The following is a 7,500-nucleotide window of genomic DNA, read 5'->3' as shown; positions in this document are numbered from 1 at the left end:
CTAACCCCTAAACCTAACCCTAACCCTAGACCCTAACCGTAACCCCTAACCCTAAGACCAATACCTAACCCTAACCCTAACCATAACCCTAACCCCTAACCCTAACCCTAACCCTAACCATAAACCTGACACTAACCCTAACCCTAACCCTAACCCTAACCCTAACCCTAACGTAGTTGACGGCGAAACGTTGGGAAGCATCCGTAGTCCTAGTTAGTTGGCAAGGCGAGAGGACAGACACCAACTCAAGGCGTGGGCCAAATAAAAGTGGCAGCTTCTCGTGAAACTAAACTCTAGAAATGAGTACCTAAGCACAAAACTGCCCGCTAACCCTAAACCTAACTTGAAAGTGACACGCCTTCCGTTGTGCCTGGTCCAAGTGCTGCCATAACGCAGTTCCCCTGATGAAGCCGTCGTTGACGGCGAAACGTTGGGAAGCATCCGTAGTCCTAGTTAGTTGGCAAGGCGAGAGGACAGACACCAACTCAAGGCGTGGGCCAAATAAAAGTGGCAGCTTCTCGTGAAACTAAACTCTAGAAATGAGTACCTAAGCACAAAACTGCCCGCTAACCCTAAACCTAACTTGAAAGTGACACGGCTTCCGTTGTGCCTGGTCCAAGTGCTGCCATAACGCAGTTCCCCTGATGAAGCCGTAGTTGACGGCGAAACGTTGGGAAGCATCCGTAGTCCTAGTTAGTTGGCAAGGCGAGAGGACAGACACCAACTCAAGGCGTGGGCCAAATAAAAGTGGCAGCTTCTCGTGAAACTAAACTCTAGAAATGAGTACCTAAGCACAAAACTGCCCGCTAACCCTAAACCTAACTTGAAAGTGACACGCCTTCCGTTGTGCCTGGTCCAAGTGCTGCCATAACGCAGTTCCCCTGATGAAGCCGTAGTTGACGGCGAAACGTTGGGAAGCATCCGTAGTCCTAGTTAGTTGGCAAGGCGAGAGGACAGACACCAACTCAAGGCGTGGGCCAAATAAAAGTGGCAGCTTCTCGTGAAACTAAACTCTAGAAATGAGTACCTAAGCACAAAACTGCCCGCTAACCCTAAACCTAACTTGAAAGTGACACGCCTTCCGTTGTGCCTGGTCCAAGTGCTGCCATAACGCAGTTCCCCTGATGAAGCCGTAGTTGACGGCGAAACGTTGGGAAGCATCCGTAGTCCTAGTTAGTTGGCAAGGCGAGAGGACAGACACCAACTCAAGGCGTGGGCCAAATAAAAGTGGCAGCTTCTCGTGAAACTAAACTCTAGAAATGAGTACCTAAGCACAAAACTGCCCGCTGACCCTAAACCTAACTTGAAAGTGACACGCCTTCCGTTGTGCCTGGTCCAAGTGCTGCCATAACGCAGTTCCCCTGATGAAGCCGTAGTTGACGGCGAAACGTTGGGAAGCATCCGTAGTCCTAGTTAGTTGGCAAGGCGAGAGGACAGACACCAACTCAAGGCGTGGGCCAAATAAAAGTGGCAGCTTCTCGTGAAACTAAACTCTAGAAATGAGTACCTAAGCACAAAACTGCCCGCTAACCCTAAACCTAACTTGAAAGTGACACGCCTTCCGTTGTGCCTGGTCCAAGTGCTGCCATAACGCAGTTCCCCTGATGAAGCCGTAGTTGACGGCGAAACGTTGGGAAGCATCCGTAGTCCTAGTTAGTTGGCAAGGCGAGAGGACAGACACCAACTCAAGGCGTGGGCCAAATAAAAGTGGCAGCTTCTCGTGAAACTAAACTCTAGAAATGAGTACCTAAGCACAAAACTGCCCGCTAACCCTAAACCTAACTTGAAAGTTACACGCCTTCCGTTGTGCCTGGTCCAAGTGCTGCCATAACGCAGTTCCCCTGATGAAGCCGTAGTTGACGGCGAAACGTTGGGAAGCATCCGTAGTCCTAGTTAGTTGGCAAGGCGAGAGGACAGACACCAACTCAAGGCGTGGGCCAAATAAAAGTGGCAGCTTCTCGTGAAACTAAACTCTAGAAATGAGTACCTAAGCACAAAACTGCCCGCTAACCCTAAACCTAACTTGAAAGTGACACGCCTTCCATTGTGCCTGGTCCAAGTGCTGCCATAACGCAGTTCCCCTGATGAAGCCGTAGTTGACGGCGAAACGTTGGGAAGCATCCGTAGTCCTAGTTCGTTGGCAAGGCGAGAGGACAGACACCAACTCAAGGCGTGGGCCAAATAAAAGTGGCAGCTTCTCGTGAAACTAAACTCTAGAAATGAGTACCTAAGCACAAAACTGCCCGCTAACCCTAAACCTAACTTGAAAGTGACACGCCTTCCGTTGTGCCTGGTCCAAGTGCTGCCATAACGCAGTTCCCCTGATGAAGCCGTAGTTGACGGCGAAACGTTGGGAAGCATCCGTAGTCCTAGTTAGTTGGCAAGGCGAGAGGACAGACACCAACTCAAGGCGTGGGCCAAATAAAAGTGGCAGCTTCTCGTGAAACTAAACTCTAGAAATGAGTACCTAAGCACAAAACTGCCCGCTAACTCTAAACCTAACTTGAAAGTGACACGCCTTCCGTTGTGCCTGGTCCAAGTGCTGCCATAACGCAGTTCCCCTGATGAAGCCGTAGTTGACGGCGAAACGTTGGGAAGCATCCGTAGTCCTAGTTAGTTGGCAAGGCGAGAGGACAGACACCAACTCAAGGCGTGGGCCAAATAAAAGTGGCAGCTTCTCGTGAAACTAAACTCTAGAAATGAGTACCTAAGCACAAAACTGCCCGCTAACCCTAAACCTAACTTGAAAGTGACACGCCTTCCGTTGTGCCTGGTCCAAGTGCTGCCATAACGCAGTTCCCCTGATGAAGCCGTCGTTGACGGCGAAACGTTGGGAAGCATCCGTAGTCCTAGTTAGTTGGCAAGGCGAGAGGACAGACACCAACTCAAGGCGTGGGCCAAATAAAAGTGGCAGCTTCTCGTGAAACTAAACTCTAGAAATGAGTACCTAAGCACAAAACTGCCCGCTAACCCTAAACCTAACTTGAAAGTGACACGGCTTCCGTTGTGCCTGGTCCAAGTGCTGCCATAACGCAGTTCCCCTGATGAAGCCGTAGTTGACGGCGAAACGTTGGGAAGCATCCGTAGTCCTAGTTAGTTGGCAAGGCGAGAGGACAGACACCAACTCAAGGCGTGGGCCAAATAAAAGTGGCAGCTTCTCGTGAAACTAAACTCTAGAAATGAGTACCTAAGCACAAAACTGCCCGCTAACCCTAAACCTAACTTGAAAGTGACACGCCTTCCGTTGTGCCTGGTCCAAGTGCTGCCATAACGCAGTTCCCCTGATGAAGCCGTAGTTGACGGCGAAACGTTGGGAAGCATCCGTAGTCCTAGTTAGTTGCAAGGCGAGAGGACAGACACCAACTCAAGGCGTGGGCCAAATAAAAGTGGCAGCTTCTCGTGAAACTAAACTCTAGAAATGAGTACCTAAGCACAAAACTGCCCGCTAACCCTAAACCTAACTTGAAAGTGACACGCCTTCCGTTGTGCCTGGTCCAAGTGCTGCCATAACGCAGTTCCCCTGATGAAGCCGTAGTTGACGGCGAAACGTTGGGAAGCATCCGTAGTCCTAGTTAGTTGCAAGGCGAGAGGACAGACACCAACTCAAGGCGTGGGCCAAATAAAAGTGGCAGCTTCTCGTGAAACTAAACTCTAGAAATGAGTACCTAAGCACAAAAACTGCCCGCTGACCCTAAACCTAACTTGAAAGTGACACGCCTTCCGTTGTGCCTGGTCCAAGTGCTGCCATAACGCAGTTCCCCTGATGAAGCCGTAGTTGACGGCGAAACGTTGGGAAGCATCCGTAGTCCTAGTTAGTTGGCAAGGCGAGAGGACAGACACAACTCAAGGCGTGGGCCAAATAAAAGTGGCAGCTTCTCGTGAAACTAAACTCTAGAAATGAGTACCTAAGCACAAAACTGCCCGCTAACCCTAAACCTAACTTGAAAGTGACACGCCTTCGTTGTGCCTGGTCCAAGTGCTGCCATAACGCAGTTCCCCTGATGAAGCCGTAGTTGACGGCGAAACGTTGGGAAGCATCCGTAGTCCTAGTTAGTTGGCAAGGCGAGAGGACAGACACCAACTCAAGGCGTGGGCCAATAAAAGTGGCAGCTTCTCGTGAAACTAAACTCTAGAAATGAGTACCTAAGCACAAAACTGCCCGCTAACCTAAACCTAACTTGAAAGTGACACGCCTTCCGTTGTGCCTGGTCCAAGTGCTGCCATAACGCAGTTCCCCTGATGAAGCCGTAGTTGACGGCGAAACGTTGGGAAGCATCCGTAGTCCTAGTTAGTTGGCAAGGCGAGAGGACAGACACCAACTCAAGGCGTGGGCCAAATAAAAGTGGCAGCTTCTCGTGAAACTAAACTCTAGAAATGAGTACCTAAGCACAAAACTGCCCGCTAACCCTAAACCTAACTTGAAAGTGACACGCCTTCCATTGTGCCTGGTCCAAGTGCTGCCATAACGCAGTTCCCCTGATGAAGCCGTAGTTGACGGCGAAACGTTGGGAAGCATCCGTAGTCCTAGTTCGTTGGCAAGGCGAGAGGACAGACACCAACTCAAGGCGTGGGCCAAATAAAAGTGGCAGCTTCTCGTGAAACTAAACTCTAGAAATGAGTACCTAAGCACAAAACTGCCCGCTAACCCTAAACCTAACTTGAAAGTGACACGCCTTCCGTTGTGCCTGGTCCAAGTGCTGCCATAACGCAGTTTCCCCTGATGAAGCCGTAGTTGACGGCGAAACGTTGGGAAGCATCCGTAGTCCTAGTTAGTTGGCAAGGCGAGAGGACAGACACCAACTCAAGGCGTGGGCCAAATAAAAGTGGCAGCTTCTCGTGAAACTAAACTCTAGAAATGAGTACCTAAGCACAAAACTGCCCGCTAACTCTAAACCTAACTTGAAAGTGACACGCCTTCCGTTGTGCCTGGTCCAAGTGCTGCCATAACGCAGTCTCCCCTGATGAAGCCGTAGTTGACGGCGAAACGTTGGGAAGCATCCGTAGTCCTAGTTAGTTGGCAAGGCGAGAGGACAGACACCAACTCAAGGCGTGGGCCAAATAAAAGTGGCAGCTTCTCGTGAAACTAAACTCTAGAAATGAGTACCTAAGCACAAAACTGCCCGCTAACCTAAACCTAACTTGAAAGTGACACGCCTTCCGTTGTGCCTGGTCCAAGTGCTGCCATAACGCAGTTCCCCTGATGAAGCCGTAGTTGATGGCGAAACGTTGGGAAGCATCCGTAGTCCTAGTTAGTGGCAAGGCGAGAGGACAGACACCAACTCAAGGCGTGGGCCAAATAAAAGTGGCAGCTTCTCGTGAAACTAAACTCTAGAAATGAGTACCTAAGCACAAAACTGCCCGCTAACCCTAAACCTAACTTGAAAGTGACACGCCTTCCGTTGTGCCTGGTCCAAGTGCTGCCATAACGCAGTTCCCCTGATGAAGCCGTAGTTGACGGCGAAACGTTGGGAAGCATCCGTAGTCCTAGTTAGTTGCAAGGCGAGAGGACAGACACCAACTCAAGGCGTGGGCCAAATAAAAGTGGCAGCTTCTCGTGAAACTAAACTCTAGAAATGAGTACCTAAGCACAAAACTGCCCGCTAAACCCTAAACCCAACTTGAAAGTGACACGCTTCCGTTGTGCCTGGTCCAAGTGCTGCCATAACGCAGTTCCCCTGATGAAGCCGTCGTTGACGGCGAAACGTTGGGAAGCATCCGTTAGTCCTAGTTAGTTGGCAAGGCGAGAGGACAGACACCAACTCAAGGCGTGGGCCAAATAAAAAGTGGCAGCTTCTCGTGAAACTAAACTCTAGAAATGAGTACCTAAGCACAAAACTGCCCGCTAACCCTAAACCTAACTTGAAAGTGACACGCCTTCCGTTGTGCCTGGTCCAAGTGCTGCCATAACGCAGTTCCCCTGATGAAGCCGTAGTTGACCGGCGAAACGTTGGGAAGCATCCGTAGTCCTAGTTAGTTGGCAAGGCGAGAGGACAGACACCAACTCAAGGCGTGGGCCAAATAAAAGTGGCAGCTTCTCGTGAAACTAAACTCTAGAAATGAGTACCTAAGCACAAAACTGCCCGCTAACCCTAAACCTAACTTGAAAGTGACACGCCTTCCGTTGTGCCTGGTCCAAGTGCTGCCATAACGCAGTTCCCCTGATGAAGCCGTCGTTGACGGCGAAACGTTGGGAAGCATCCGTAGTCCTAGTTAGTTGGCAAGGCGAGAGGACAGACACCAACTCAAGGCGTGGGCCAAATAAAAGTGGCAGCTTCTCGTGAAACTAAACTCTAGAAATGAGTACCTAAGCACAAAACTGCCCGCTAACCCTAAACCTAACTTGAAAGTGACACGCCTTCCGTTGTGCCTGGTCCAAGTGCTGCCCATAACGCAGTTCCCCTGATGAAGCCGTCGTTGACGGCGAAACGTTGGAAGCATCCGTAGTCCTAGTTAGTTGGCAAGGCGAGAGGACAGACACCAACTCAGGCGTGGGCCAAATAAAAGTGGCAGCTTCTCGTGAAACTAAACTCTAGAAATGAGTACCTAAGCACAAAACTGCCCGCTAACCCTAAACCTAACTTGAAAGTGACACGCCTTCCGTTGTGCCTGGTCCAAGTGCTGCCATAAACGCAGTTCCCCTGATGAAGCCGTAGTTGACGGCGAAACGTTGGGAAGCATCCGTAGTCCTAGTTAGTTGGCAAGGCGAGAGGACAGACACCAACTCAAGGCGTGGGCCAAATAAAAGTGGCAGCTTCTCGTGAAACTAAACTCTAGAAATGAGTACCTAAGCACAAATCTGCCCGCTAACCCTAAACCTAACTTGAAAGTGACACGCCTTCCGTTGTGCCTGGTCCAAGTGCCTGCCATAACGCAGTTCCCTGATGAAGCCGTCGTTGACGGCGAAACGTTGGGAAGCATCCGTAGTCCTAGTTAGTTGGCAAGGCGAGAGGACAGACACCAACTCAAGGCGTGGGGCCAAATAAAAGTGGCAGCTTCTCGTGAAACTAAACTCTAGAAATGAGTACCTAAGCACAAAACTGCCCCGCTAACCCTAACCTAACTTGAAAGTGACACGCCTTCCGTTCGTGCCTTGGTCCAAGTGCTGCCATAACGCAGTTCCCCTGATGAAGCCGTCGTTGACGGCGAAACGTTGGGAAGCATCCGTAGTCCTAGTTAGTTGGCAAGGCGAGAAGGACAGACACCAACTCAAGGCGTGGGCCAAATAAAAGTGGCAGCTTCTCGTGAAACTAAACTCTAGAAATGAGTACCTAAGCACAAAACTGCCCGCTAACCCTAAACCTAACTTGAAAGTGACACGCCTTCCGTTGTGCCTGGTCCAAGTGCTGCATAACGCAGTTCCCCTGATGAAGCCGTAGTTGACGGCGAAACGTTGGGAAGCATCCGTAGTCCCTAGTTAGTTGGCAAGGCGAGAGGACAGACACCAACTCAAGGCGTGGGCCAAATAAAAGTGGCAGCTTCTCGTGAAACTAAACTCTAGAA

Source organism: Heterodontus francisci, unplaced genomic scaffold (genome assembly GCF_036365525.1).
Source record: "Heterodontus francisci isolate sHetFra1 unplaced genomic scaffold, sHetFra1.hap1 HAP1_SCAFFOLD_250, whole genome shotgun sequence".
Taxonomy (NCBI): Eukaryota; Metazoa; Chordata; class Chondrichthyes; order Heterodontiformes; family Heterodontidae; genus Heterodontus; species Heterodontus francisci.
Note: the sequence above shows the minus strand (reverse complement) of the source record.